General features: G+C 38.1%; 1 protein-coding gene across 5 annotated transcripts in view; it reads right to left on the minus strand.

Annotated features, from left to right (window-relative positions):
• Positions 1-15,950, minus strand: part of SCMH1 (Scm polycomb group protein homolog 1) — a 221,711-nt gene that overhangs the window by 171,045 nt on the left and 34,716 nt on the right. Inside the window, exon 1 of one of the 5 annotated variants that reach the window (XM_050798397.1) lies at positions 7,179-8,308. The exons of the other annotated variants lie outside the window; for them this stretch is intronic. The gene's annotated coding sequence lies outside the window, so the exon portion shown is untranslated. Of the gene's footprint in view, positions 1-7,178; positions 8,309-15,950 lie in introns of those variants that run through there. 5 annotated transcript variants of the gene reach the window in all.

The following is a 15,950-nucleotide window of genomic DNA, read 5'->3' on the forward strand; positions in this document are numbered from 1 at the left end:
GATACCAAGGATTATTAAAGAAAAAACTGCTGTTTAATACCTTTCTCACAAGGAAAAGTCAGATCTCGAATAATACAACGTACTTACAAAAGGAACATTACAACCACCTGTTACTAGTTAGCACCCAAGGATTCTGTGTTCGCAATTTGACTGACGACTCTATGGAATATCTGCTAGAATTACTTCTACTTTGCCACTTCTTCCTTTGTTTTCTCTTATTGTTGGCTGGGACCTTTAAAATTTATGGTAAGGCTGGGCATGGTGGCTCACGTCTGTAATTCCAGCACTTTGGGAGGCTGAGGCAGGAGAACTGTTTGAGCCTATGAGTTTGAGACTCAGAAATATGGTAAAACCCCGTCTCTACAAAAAAATATAAAAATTAGCCAGGCATGGTGGTGTGTGTACCTACAGTTCCAGCTACTTGGGAGGTTAAGGCAGGAGGATCACCTGAGCTTGGGAGGTCAAGGCTGCAGTGAGCTATGATCATACCACTGCACTCCAGCCTCAGCAACAGCGAGAAACACTGTCTCAAAATAAGTAAATAAATAAAAATAGGGCCAGGCGTGGTGGCTCACACCTGTAATCCCAGCACTTTGGGAGGCCGAGGCAGGCGGATCACAAGGTCAGGAAATCGAGACCATCTTGGCTAACGTGGTGAAACTCCCTCTCTACTAAAAATACAAAAAAAAAAATTAGCCAGGCATGGTGGTGGGCACCTGTAGTCCCAGCTACTCGAGAGGCTGAGGCAGAAGAATGGCGTGAACCCGGGAGGCGGAGCTTGTAGTGAGCTGAGATTGCGCCACTGCACTCCAGCCTGGGCGACAAAGCAAGACTCCGTCTCAAAATAAATAAATAAACAAAATAAACAAAATAAAATAATCTTCTTGGAGGATGTGAAAGTTCTTGTATTTATTCCAAAAGATAGTAATGGCACTAAGGGGTTGGAATAAGAACAGTAACGTGAATCCTCAAAATGCATGTTTAGAACCCTGAAGCATTAAGAGATTAGTCTTAGGAATACCCTAGAAAATATATCCACTTCAATTTCTGAGAAAAGAGCACAAGAACGCAGACTACTAATATCCAAAGCAGTGCCTCCAGAGTACCTGGGATTATAGGCATGTGCCGCCATGCTTGGTTAATTTTTGTATTTTTAGTAGAGATGGGGTTTCGCCATGTTGCCCAGGCTGGTCTCAAACTCCTGACCTCAAGGATCTGCCAGCCTCAGCCTCTCAAAATTTAAGGCAATGATGGAAATGTTCAATATTCCTGTTGTCCAATGGGGAGCCACTAGCCACATGTGGCTATTTAGGACTTGAAATGTAGCTAGTACAATGGAGTGCATTTTTTATTGTATTTAATTTTTATTAAATTTAAATTTAATTAGACAAACATGGTAGTGGCTACTCATTGCATAGTGCAGATCTGGAGAATGTAATGACTCCGTATTTCTGGAAGTCATTGAAAGAAGTATAATAGGTAGTAGAAAAATCCATAAGGCTATGGCAGTATCCTTTCAAAATGTAATAAAACAATCACAACAGGCCACCCCTTGAAGCAAGGAAAAGTAGAAAAAAATTCTTCATATATTAAGATATAATTAAAAACTTAGTTACAAATTATCACTTGTATATTAACAACAGTCAAATTATTAATATATAACTATCATTTTAAGTGTTTACTACATGCCAGATACGTGTTAAGTATTTCAAAGAACAGGAAGGGAGGAATATTTCCCCTAGAAATGGAAACTGGAAAACAGAAAAAAAGATGCATCAAATGTACTTCTGAAAACTCAAAAAGACAGAACTCTCAGTTTTAGATAAATCATAATACTATGCCAATATGCACAGAAATTAAAATGGAAAAGCTGTGAGCAGAACATCTGCTCACTGAGGTAATGAAGGACAAGCTACAGGCAGGCAGGACACAGGGAATTCGTCTGGGATGCACCAGACAGGGGACTCGCCTGGCATGCGCCATTGATCAGCCACTCTCTGATTAACAAGTTTTTTTGTTGTTGCTGTTTTGTTTTGAGACAGAGTTTCACTCTTGTTGCTCAGGCTGGAGTACAGTGGCGCAATCTCGGCTCACTGCAACCTCTGCCTCGCGGGTTCCAGTGAACCTCAGCCTCCCAAGTAGCTGGGATTACAGGTGCCTGCCACCAAGCCTGGCTAATTTTTTGTATTTTTAGTAGAGACAGGGTTTCGTCATGTTGGCCAGGCTGATCTCGAACTCCTGACCTCAGGTGATCTACCCGTCTCGGCCTCCCAAAGTGCTGGGATTACAAGGCATGAGCCACTGTGCCCAGCCAAGTATTCCTAGCACATCTCAGCCGATTCTCTGCCCCCAGCTCTCCTTCATTTACTTTTACTTTATTAGGAGATAAGTATGATGAGATGTAATATTCTTCTGGAATGATCCACCAGAAGAAGGGGGAGGAAGGAAACTGGCCAATCTCTTTCTCAAAGAAAGCAATAAATCCTGTCTCCTCCATGTAGCAGAGATGAACAAAGAAGAGGGAGCATATCTCTTTGGTGTTCCCCCCTCTTCCCTTACTTTGTAGTAACTATACATCTTTGTGTATGCAGAGAAGAACCCATGAGAACACCAGTACTTCCTTTAACAAGTAATCCAGCTACCAATAAGTGGCTAATGAAAATGCCATGACTTCCTTTGTCCTACAGGCAGTCCTAGTATTCTTTAACTATGTATAATGTTTACCCTTTCCAGAAGCTTGCAGAGGTGTGAGGCAGAGCATAAGAGAAGCTAATGCTTTTTGGAATGCTTCGGGCTCATGCTTCTTGAACAGAGAAGTTCAGTGGTTCCTATAGTGCCAAATCATAGTTGCTAGCAGACATATACGGATCTGATGTCATTAAATAATGCAACAGCATCATCATTATTTCAGTCAATATTTGGAATAAGGACAATGACAGTCCCGGATGTTCCACTCCTGCCAGTCCAAACACATCAGAAGTAGGATTTTATGTTTAAATCTAGGTCCTGTATTTTGAATGAGATACAGATGCACAATCTCATTTAAAGGAAAGCAACAAGGAGAGTGAAAATTTAAGAAACTAGGGAAGGTTAACTAGAAGGAAAGACTCAGGGGAAACATGAGAACTGTTTGCAAATATCTGGAGGGATTTCATGTAAGAGAGAGATGAGATGTGCTCTACTTGTTCAATATTACCCCAAGGGAGAGAGTTAGAACTAGTGGGTGGAAGCTATAGGTAGATAAGCTTTAGCACATTATTAGGAAGAACTTTCTGCCAGTCAGAGCTCTGTATCCAAAAGTGGGATAAGCTCTCCGGGAAGGAAAGGCATGAATTTGCCATCACTAAGGATGTGAAAGCAGAGGTAAAATAACCTATTGGTGAAGATATTAAATCATCAGGAGGAAGAGGGAGGCTGGACTGGGTAATCTTTAAAGTTCCTTCCAAATCTAAGACTCCAAATCTGCGTCCTGATTTCATTATTATAAACAACACTGTACAAGTTTAGGTTTTGCAGCATGGACAGTATGTGTGTGCGTGTATGTACGTGTGGATATAAATATATACAATACCAACTTTCTCTCTGAAGCCTTACATAAGTGTGATATGGGGACAGAAGACATAACAATAGTATCATCACCACCATCATCTTTTTTCTCTTCTGTGTCTTCATCTACCATTTACTGGCACTGTGGTAGGCACTTCACATAACTTACATACTTAAGGTATCTTTTAAGTTAGTTACTTTTTAAGAGACAGGTCTCACCCTGTTGCTCAGGCTGGAGTACAGTGGAATGATCATAGCTCACTGCAGCCTCAAACTCCTGGACTCACGCAATCCTCCTACCTCAGCTTCCTGCGTGGCTAGGATTACCAGTGTGCATCAATGCGCCTGGCTAACTTTTTTATTTTTTGTACAGACGAAGTCTCACTATGTTACCCAGGCTGGTCTTGAATTCCTGGCCTCAAGTAATCCTCTTACCTTGGCCTCCCAAAGTGCTGCGATTACAGGTGTGAGTCACCGTGCCTGGCCGCCTTTTAAGTTCTATCATATTGCAGGTTTATGGGCAAGGCCCAGCTCAATTATTTCCACTGTAGCTACTACAACATGAAAGAACTTGGCTGAAATCTCTTCCTTCTTTGAAATAATGAACAATGTGTGCCTGCTTTATTTTACACAGTAAATATAGTACTGACAAGTGTAAATGAAATTTTTTATTAAAATTAAGTATATTTGGACATACCAAAATGGCTAGTTAAAAGCAATCTTTATAAAAATAAGTTCAATGTTCACTGCAAAGTAATCTGCTCTATAAATTTAGATTTCATATATTGGATTGTCTCCTGTACCATTTTGTCCTCTGTTCAAGCCAACCATGTCAAAGTCACATTGCGGTCTTTTCCTTTGTGCTTGGTAACCACTCTGCTGGTATAAACATAGAACTATAGATTTGGAAGAAATGTTGAAAGTCATTTAGTTTAATGTCTCCTCCTCCTTCCATCTCCAATCCTACCATCTCTAGCCAATGTTTTCATTTGGTATACTTCTACTGGCAAAATTTTCATAGTGCATATGTATTACTTTAACATACATACAATATATATGTATTTTTTTTAAAAAATGGTCCAAAGAGGTAAATATTTACCATAACAGTCATACAGGCTTGGACAGGAACCAGTTCTCTTAGGGAGACAGAATGAGAGAGAATGGTGTGTGTTATGACTTGACACCTTCACCAATTATAATATTCTTGGGGTTCTAAGGTGTGTATATTTTTGTGGGGAGGTTGAATGTCCCTTACCTCCTTGAAAGTCACTGCTAATCTATATCTCAATTGGATATACCAGCTCTTCAAGTATTTTAGGACAGCTTTCATGTGTGCAAGGAGAAGTTAATTGCTTTCTGGTCTCATCAAGGTTAAACGCAATGACTGACTATACAACGTATCTTACTGTATGACTATATAACATGTCTTAAGTATCTGTTTCCTTGCCCTGCCCATTCTGCCTAATTCATAGTACACTCTTCGAATTGCACACCCTGCCTTCCATCATTACTCTTTTATTGTCTGTTCATTTGTTTACCATGTTGGGATAGCACATTTCCCAATTACTTGGACTAAGTACCTTACTCCAAGCTTAAGGGTATTTTTACCAAATATCTCCAGATTTCCCCTTCTCTATTATGAAGACTCTGCAGCCCGACAGCCTGGGTTCAGATTTGGTTCTATCACTTACCAGTTGTATTAACTTGACCAAGTTAGCTTAACCTCCTGTGCCTGAGTTTCCTCTGCAGCAAAATAAAGATGATAATAGCAATTATCTCATTTAGTTGTTGAGAGGATTAAATAGGACACACACACACAGACACACCACTTAGAACAGTACCTGGCACATAGTAAACACTCAGTCAATGTTAATTTATGTTGCTGCTTCCTTCTCCTTCATCATCATCCTTTGCTACTATTTAGGAAACTATTTTGCTGCAGTCCCGGAGTGTTTACTTCAAAATTTCTTTCCATTAGATTTGTGTTCCCTCTTTCTCAATCCAAACATTCTTGACATTTAATCTCTTCAGCATAGGTCTCTCTGACAAACTGGATTGGAGTGGAGCTTTCTTACCCAGCATACCTACTACTATGGCTGGTTTTCACTGAATTATGATGCACACTCATGCTTCACCAATTCACATTCCTCTTCTTTTCATATTAAAAGCCCATTCCTAGACCAGGGGTTGGCAAACTTTTTCTGTAAAGGGCCAGATGGCAAATATTTTCAGTTTTACAGGACATATGGTCTCTGTTGCAACTGCTCAATTCTGTTATCATAGCATTAAGGCAGACATATAATACACTAACAAATGAACATGGCTATGTTCCAGTAAAACTCTATTTACAAAACACTGGTGGCAGAAGGATTTGGCCTGTGGGCCATAGATTGCTAACTACTAACCTAGAGGAATCCTTCCCTAAATAACTCAACCTGGCTCTGATCATTCCAGTATTCTACCTCAAGCATACACTATATCGTTTTACATATATTTATGTGTTTCTAGGTATTTTTGTGTGGTCAGTTTCCCACTTATATATCTGTACATACAGATCCTTATAAGGAAAGAACTGCAACCTTTATTTCATTCATTAAACAAAATGTATCTGAGCTGAGTAACAAAATCTAAGCCTAGTAGTAACATATTAAAGACACAAAGACAAGTAAGTGTAAGCCTCTGTTCATGCTCACAAAGAACTCACAGATTAGTAGGAACGATAGCAATTCAAATATACAATCATCGTATGATTTTTGCCATACAGAGATTTGCTATAAAAAGTGCTCTGGGAAAACAGAAAGGAATGATTAACTTTGCCAGAGGTGGGGGAGTGTTGAGGAAAGCTTCATGGAGGAGATGAAGTTGAGCTAGGATTATCAGAAGAAAGACAAATAGGCATTTTAGGCATTCTTCCTAATTATGTGGAATTGAATACAGAAATGGAAATGGACGATGTGTTTGGACAATGCTAGCCATTTATTATAGATGAAAAGGGACAAAGTAAGCTACAGGGACCAATGACAGAAACTGAATGAGCTGAGGCTAGAAAAGTAGAAAGGAGGCACCTTGTGAAGAATTTTGCTTGCCATACTAAGCCAATGGTATATTGTATATTGAGGACTCTGGTATCATCTCAAAGATTATATGTTAGATATTGAAGGTCAAGATCTGAATTATTTATGATACTTAACATCCATAAAGGGATTTTAACACTTTTTCATAGACTTTTACATACATTATTTCCAATGTTCATACAGCTTGCGTACTTACATGTCTACTAAATTCTGATACTGATTACGAACTTATGATGTAGTGGAAAGGTTAAGACTTACAGGCAAAAGATCTGGGACTTGATCTTACAGCTATCAGTTACACGATTTTGAGTAAGTCTCTTACACCTTTACTGTTTCTATAAAACAGGATTAATAACAGTACACATACTTATGAGATAAATATGTGTAGAGTAGTTTGCAGATAATAAAGACACACATAATTTGTAAAAATTGCAGAATAAAATGTCAAGAAAGGGTAAGTTTTTTCATTTGCTCTGTTTTTTGTGACACATATATTCATACATAGCCTAAATAGAGGATAACTCTCTATTTCTACTATGTATAAATACAGGTTCTGACCTTTTCAAGGATCTGATTTTTGCATAGTTCGGCTATATCATATAGGAAATCATTCTTCCTTAGTACGACGTAGAAATCTAAAAGTGAAAGATAGAAAAAAATAGAAATATGAACTACTGTAGATCAAAGAAGACATGCAGTGAAATTAGATTTTATCAGAGGAAGCCAGAAGGCTGGATACCCAGACAAGGCTTCCCAAGGGCAGCAATTTGGTTAAGTTTCCAATTTCCAGGATACTTTCCTCAGCTTTGTGAGTTCAGAACCCTGATTCTGTTAAAAATGGAACAGACTCTTGGGGATACAGCTATAGGTCATAAACAATAATGGGTAAACTAGAATGTTAATTTATTAATTTACTGTGAGGAATATAACCGCCTAAAATATTTATTGGTATGTGACCAGGGCCATTCAACTTTAAAGGTGCATCTACACAGGAATCCAAATGAGAACCAGATTTCTTGGGCAGTGCGGAAACAGAGTAAGGAGTTATTTGCCTAACTCAGAAGTTGGCAAACTTTTCCTATAAAGAGCCAGATAGGCTGGGCATGGTGGCTCATGCCTATAATCCCAGTACTATGGGAGGCCAAGGTGGGTGGATCACCTGAGGTCGGAAGTGTAAGACCAGCCTGACCAACATGGAGAAATCCCATCTCCACTAAAAATACAAAATTAGCTGGGCTTGGTGGCGCACGCCTGTAATCCCATCTACGAGGGAGGCTGAGGCAGGAGAATCACTTGAACCTGGGAGATGGAGGTTGTGGTGAGCCGAGATCATGCCATTGCACTCCAGCCTGGGCAACAAGAGTGAAACTCCATCAAAACAAAACAAAACAAAACAAAACAAAAAAAAACGCCAGATAATAAATATTTGCAGCTTAGCAGGCCGTGTGGCCTCTGTTGAAACATGAAAGTAGCCATAGATAATACAGAAATGAATGGGCATGGCTGTGTTCCAATAAAACTTTAATTTCAAAAACAGCCCTTAAGAATGCAAAAATCCTCAACAAAATACTAGCAAACAAAATTCAGTAGCATAGTAAGAGCATACACAATTAGTAAAAGCATACACAATTACCAAGTGAGGTTTACTCCCAGAATATAAGGATGGTTCAACACATGAAAATCAATCAGTGTAATATACCACAAATAGAATGAAGTTAAAAAAAAAAAAAAAAACCAACGGCACATGGTAATCTCGATGTAGTGAAAGCATTTGACAAAATTAAAATTTAATGTGCTTTATAATGAAAATATTCAATAAACTAAGAATAGAAGGGAACTTCTTCAACATAATAAAGGCCATATATAAAAAACTCACAGCTAATATTATACTCAATGGTGAAAGACTGAAAGCTTTTCCCCTACTAAGATTAGGAATAGGACAAAGATAGCCACTTTTACCATTTCTATTAAACACAGCACTGGAAGTTCTAGCTAAAGTAATTAGGCAAGAAAAAGGAATTAAAGGCATTCAGATTTGAAAGGAAGAAGTGAAATGATCTCTGTTTGCAGATGATATAATCTTATATGTAGGAAACCCTAAACATTCCACAAAAAAGCTGTTAAGAGCTAATAAATGAATTCAGCAAAGCTGCAGGATACAAAGTCACACACAAAGTTTAGTTCATTTTCTATACACTAGCAATGAACAGTGTGTAAAGAAAATTAAGAAAATAATTCCATTTAAATAGTATCAAAAAGAATAAAATATTTAGGAATAAATTTAACCAAGACTAAAGACTTGTACACTGAAAACTACAAAATATTGCAGAAACAAATTAAAGATGTAAGTAAACGAAAAGATATTCTGCTCTGTGTTCATAAACTGAAAGACTAATATTGTTAAGATGGCAATACTATCCAAAGCAATCTACAGATTCAACGCAATCCCTATCAAAATCCAAATGGCATTTTTGCACAAATAGAAAAAGTTGTCCTAAAATTCACATAGAATCTTAAAGGATTTCAAATAGCTCAAACAATCTTAAAAAAAAGAACCAAGTTAGAAAACTTATACTTTGATTCCAAAACGTACTACAAAGCTATAGTAATCAAAATAGTATAGTATTGGCATAAGGATAAATAGACCAATGTAATAGAACAGAGAGCTCAAAAATAGTCAATAAATTTTCAATAAAAGTCCCAAGACCATTTAATGGGAAAAGGACACTCTTCAACAAACAAGTCTGGGAAAACTGAATATCCATATGCAGGAGAATGAAGCTGAATACTTACCTTATACCATATACAAAAAAAATTAACTCAAAATGTGCCAAAGACTTAAATACATATAAGAGTTAAAACTATAAAACTCTTAGAAGAAAATATAGGGGAAAATCTTCAACATTTTAGATTTGGCAATGACTATAGGATATGACAAATAAAACACAGGCAACAAAACAGAAAACAGATAAACTGGATTTCACCAAAATGAAAAACTTCTGTGCATCAAAAGATACTATCATGAGGGTGAAAAGATAGCCCACAGAATCAGAGAAAATACTTGCAAATCATGTTTGTAGTCTGTCAATATCCAAAATATACACAGAACTCCTATAATTCAACAACAAGAACAAAAAACTTGAACAACCCAATTCAAAAATGGGCAAAAGACAATTCTCCAAAGAAGATATACGGATGGCCAATAACCACATGAAAAGATGCTCAGCATCAATAATCATTAAAGAAATGCAAAAATACCTACAATGATATACTACTTCGCACTTATTAGGATGGCTGTTATGAAAAAAAGAAAAATAACAAGTGTTGGTGAGGATATGGGGAAATTGGAACCGTTAGCATTGCTGGTGGGAATGTAAAATGGTACGGCTGCTGTGGAAAACGGTTTGGCAGTTCTTCAAAAAGTCAAATGTGGAATTATCACATGATCCAGCAATTCCATCCCTAGTTATATACCCAAAAGAATTGAAAGCAGGGATTCAAACAGACACCTGTACACCAATGTTCACAGAAGCATGATTCACAATAGCCAAAAGTGGGAAACAATCTAAGTGTCCATCAACAGATGATTGGATAAACAAAACATGGTATACACATACAACAGAATATTATTCAGCCATAAAAAGGAACGCAATTCTGATAAATGCGACAACATGGATGAACCTTGAAGGCACTATGCTAAGTGAAACTGGTCAGATACAGAAGGACAACTACTGTACGATTCTACTTACATGAGGAACCTATAATACATAAATTTATAGAGATGGAAAGTTGAATAAGGGTTACCAGGGAACTGGTGAAGAGAAGAGAGTTATATTTAATGGGTATAGAATTTCTGTTTGGGATGATAAAAAAAAATTCTAGGGATGGATAATGGTGAAAACTACACACATTATAAATGTACTTAATGTCTTAAGATGGTAAACTTTAAGTTGTGTATATTTTGCCACAATTTTAAAAAAAGGCAACAGGTGGATGTGCATCAGTGTTTGATAGCCTCATTCAGCCATCTTGCAAAAGGAACACAAAAAGCTTCATGGGGACTTTCAAGAAATCCAATCTTGAGCCACAGAATTCCTTTTCCTGGGTAGTCCTAAATGTCGTCCTCTATCAATTTTCTTTATGACTTCCTGTTAACATGTTTCCAAACTGTTTATCTTCTAATAAACATATTCCTTCTCTGGATAATGTTACTATCTATACATAGCATGCAGTACAGATGGGCTTTGGGCTTGAATACCAACTTTGTCACTAGCTATGTAAACTTGGACAGGTTACTAAGTACCTCTGGACCTCAATTTCTACATCTTTAAAATGGAAGCAATAGTGCCTACCCCAAGGTTAGGCACTGACTGACCTAAGCTCCTCCAACTATACTAACTGGGATTATCATCAGTATATATTTATTAAACATGCCAAGGTATAAAACTGGAATTAGGAAAAAGAGACTATTACAGAACAAAGAAATGGAAAGATTACAAGGAAAAGAGGCTAGGATCATTGTGTTAAAATAAACTTTCATGTTGTTAACCTAAAGAACCATCATAGCAGAAGAGAATAAACTATGTATTAGGCACTTTAAAAATAACTTCTTATTAAACTATAACATTATTACCCAAAAGTGCATAAATCATAAGTATAAAAGCTCAGTGAGGCCGGGCGCAGTGGCTCAAGCCTGTAATCCCAGCACTTTGGGAGGCCGGGACAGGCGGATCACGAGGTCAGGAGATGGAGACCATCCTGGCTAACACGGTGAAATCCTGTCGCTACTAAAAAATACAAAAAAAAAAAACTCGCCAGGCGAGGTGGCAGGTGCCTGTAATCCCAGCTACTCGGGAGGCTGAGGCAGGAGAATGGCGTAAACCCGGGAGGCGGAGCTTGCAGTGAGCTGAGATCCGGCCACTGCACTCCAGCCCGGGCGACAGAGCGAGACTCCGTCTCAGAAAAAACAGCTCAGTGAGTTTTTATAATGTATCTCCAAACCAAGAAAGAGCACATTACTAGCACCTCAATATATATCCCCTGTGCCCTCCCCTCCCAGTTACTCCTCCACCCAAGAGTAGCCATGGTCTTGACTTCTATCACCATAGGTTAGTTTTGCCTGTTTTGAACGTTATTTAAATGAAATTACATCATATGGCCTCTTTTATGTCCACTTCCTTCCACTCAACATTTTGTTTTGTGAGAGTCATCTACTGTGCTCCTGGTAGGTGTTTTTATTACTGGACTTAAAGCACCCAACAATTCTGGCATTACTGTTCCCATGTAGATTTTTTTTTAAGCTGAACTTTGGAACTTAAGGATTAAGGTACCCATGGTCATTCAACTTCTACATGCAAAAGCTAATATTAAAGGTACTCTGGGACCACATGTACTCGTTTATAAGTGGGAGCTAAATATCAGGTACACATGGATATAAAAGTAAGAATAACATACACTAGGGACTCCACAATGGGGGTGGGGGTGGGAGGGTGCTGAAAACTTCCTATTGGGTACTATGTTCACTATCTGGGTGATGGATTCAATGGAAGCCTAAACCTCAGCATCATGCAATATACCCTTGTAACAAACCTGCACATGTACCCCCTGAATCTAAAATAAAAATTGAAATTAAAGATTGATTGATTTCAAAGTCCATCCTCTTTTTGGTTTCCTTATGCCTGCCTAGTATAGTTTAAAACAAGAAGAAGACCATCCCTAGTTTACTTATCATAGACCATATACAGTGTGTATGTACAGAGGCTTGGCAAATAGTCAAATCTTAAATGTAAAAAAGTATTGTTAGTGCAAGGAAGGAACTACCTAGGGCACTGGCTTTCATATCTTTTTTGACTGTGATCCACAGACTTAAATCTAGGTGTTTTTTTTTACAACTGTATACATTCCTGGAAACCTCACAATTCTATAAAAATAATGCTTGTGGCCAGGTGCAGTGGCTCACGCCTATAATCCTAGCACTTTGGGAGGCCGATCACAAGATCAGGAGATCGAGACCATCCTGGCTAACACGGTGAAACCCTGTCTCTACTAAAAATACAAAAAACATTAGCCAGGTGTGGTGGGGGGCACCTGTAGTCCCAGGTACTCAGGAGGAGTCCCAGCTACTCGGGAGGTTGAGGCAGGAGAATGGCGTGAACCCGGGAGGCAGAGCTTGCAGTGAGCTGAGATTGCACCACTGCACTCCAGCCTGGGTAAGAGCTAGACTCGTCTCAAAAATATATATAAATAAATAATAATAATAATGCTTGTAAGGAAAACAGAGTTAGGAATAGATACTAAAAACCCATGGAACTTTGTATCCTTTACACACACACACATACACATACTTAGTCTCATTAAACTAAATTAAAGGGAAGAAGGAGTACAATCCATTTTAAAATAATTTCCAACTAAAATAATCTTTAAAAGTTATAATGGAACAATCCTGTAGCTCTCCAGAACATTCTTAGAATGGCTTTTTCCCTAAGGTCTTCTGGAGTAAAGATTTGAATGCATGTCATCATCTATAAACAGGAGTCACCTAATAAAGGCTTTTCATGGTAACAAAATGAAAAGCTGAAGTCTCGCTCATATGGCTTTGGGGACAGATAAGAGATTATTAATCTGTACCTTTTTTTTTTTTTTTTTTTTTTTTTATCAGTTCACACACTGCCTAAGCAGACTGTTGAAAGATGTCAATGTTACAAGGGACCGGAGATCTCAAGATCAACTTTAACCTCTTAGAGTCTAGTAGGTTAGAATCCTATATAGAAAACTATCTCCTTGGACAAAGAGCCCTGACAATAGATTAGATCCTCAACTATCTGGGCCATGAAGAGGGGTAAATAAAGTAATTTGAGCTCAGTGACAGAACAGCATCCATAAACCATTCTGTAAATCCCCTCTAAAGTCTCAGATTCTTATCTTTTAAAAACTGAGGGAGTTATAAATCCATGGCATTATCCAGGGTCTTGTATGAATCCTACAGAATTACAAACTTGAGGGTAAACATGGTTTCTCTGTATCAAGAAACTGAGATGAAAGATCCAGATTTGGCCTGGTTCATTCTACCACAGAGAAGTCACTTCCTCAGGGCTGCCATTTCCTCAACAGAAAAACAAAAGGTTAGAACTCAGTGTTCTCTTAGTGCCTTCCCAGGTGGGTCCCACATTTACTGCAAACCAGCTGCATGCCTGTTTCCTCATCATTCACCTCTGCAAGTATCTGATTTTATGGCTTCACAGAAAATTGAAATAAGGAAACTTATCAAGTTATATTAGTTGTCTTCCTATGAGCAACTCAAGCAGTTGCCTTGACACTCATTTCTGGTTGGGAAACTCTGAGACTACCTATTTTCTCACCAAAAAGCGGCTTCCAGTGAAATGTGTATTCTGTGACTCAGGCCATTACATAATGGTAAAGGGATCAACTCAACAAGAAGAGCTAACTATCCTAAATATATATGTACCCAATATAGGAGTACCCAGATTCACAAAGCAAGTCCTTAGAGACCTGCAAAGAGACTTAGACTCCCACACAATAATGGGAGACTTTAATAACCCACTGTCAATATTAGATCAACAAGACAGAAGGTTAACAAGGATATCCAGGATTTGAACTCAGCTCTGCACCAAGCGGACCTAATAGACATCTACGGAACTCTCCACCCCAAATCAACAGAATATACATTCTTCTCAGCACCACATCACACTTATTCTAAAAGTGACCACATAATTGGAAGTAAAGCACTCCTCAGCAAATGTAAAAGAACAGAAATAACAACAAACTATCTCTGAGACCACAGTATAATCAAATTAGAACTCAGGATTAAGAAACTCACTCAAAACCACACAATTACATGGAAACTGAACAACCTGCTCCTGAATGACTACTGGGTAAATAATGAAATGAAGGCAGAAATAAAGAAGCTCTTTGAAACCAATGAAAACAAAGACACAACGTACCAGAATCTCGGGGACACATTTAAAGCAGTGTGTAGAGGGAAATTTATAGCATCAAATACCCAAAAGAGAAAGCAGGAATGATCTAAAATCAACACCCTAACATCACAATTAAAAGAACTAGAGAAGCAAGAGCAAACACATTCAAAAGCTAGCAGAAGGCAAGAAATAACTAAGATCAGAGCAGAACTGAAGGAGAGAGAAACACAAAAAACCCTTCAAAAAAATCAATAAATCCAGGAACTGGTTTTTTGAAAAGATCAACAAAATTGATAGACCGCTAGCAAGACTAGTAAAGAAGAGAGAAGAATCAAATAAATGCAATAAAAAATGATAAAGGGGATATCACCACCGATCCTACAGAAATATAAACTACCACCAGAGAATACTATAAACACCTCTATGCAAATAAACTAGAAAACCTAGAAGAAATGGATAAATTCCTGGACACATACACCCTCCCAAGACTAAACCAGGAAGAAGCTGAATCTCCGAATAGACCAGTAACAGGCTCTGAAATTGAGGCAATAATTAACAGGCTACCAACCAAAAAAAGTCCAGGACCAGATGGATTTACAGTTGAATTCTACCAGAGGTACAAAGAGGAACTAGTACCATTCCTTCTGAAACTATTCCAAGCAATAGAAAAAGAGGGAATCCTCCCTAACTCATTTTATGAGGCCAGCGTCATCCTGATACCAAAGCCTGGCAGAGACACAACAAAAAAAGAGAATTTTAGACCAATATCCCTGATGAACATCGATACAAAGATCCTCTATAAAATACTCACAAACCGAATCCAGCAGCACATTAAAAAGCTTATCCACCACAATCAAGTCAGCTTCATCCCTTGGATGCAAGGCTGGTTCAACATATGCAAATCAATAAATGTAACCAATCACATAAACAGAACCAATGACAAAAACCACATGATTATCTCAATAGATGCAGAAAAGGCCTTTGACAAAATTCAACAGCCCTTCATGCTAAAAACTCTCAATAAATTCTGTATTGATGGAACATATCTCAAAATAATAAGACCTATTTATGACAAATCCACAGCCAATATCATACTAAATGGGCAAAACTGGAAGCATTCCCTTTGAAAACTGGCACAAGACAAGGATGCCCTCTCTTACCAGTCCTATTCAACATAGTGTTGGAAGTTCTGGCCAGGGCAATCAGACAAGAGAAAGAAATAAAGGGTATTCAATCAGGAAAAGAAGAAGTCAAATTGTCTGTTTGTAGACGACGTGATTGTCTATTTAGAAAATCCCATCATCTCAGCCCAAAATCTCCTTAAGCTGATGAGCAACTTCAGCAAAGTCTCAGGATATAAAATCAATGTGCAAAAATCACAAGCATTCCTATA

This window comes from Macaca thibetana, chromosome 1 (genome assembly GCF_024542745.1).
Source record: "Macaca thibetana thibetana isolate TM-01 chromosome 1, ASM2454274v1, whole genome shotgun sequence".
NCBI classification, from domain to species: Eukaryota; Metazoa; Chordata; class Mammalia; order Primates; family Cercopithecidae; genus Macaca; species Macaca thibetana.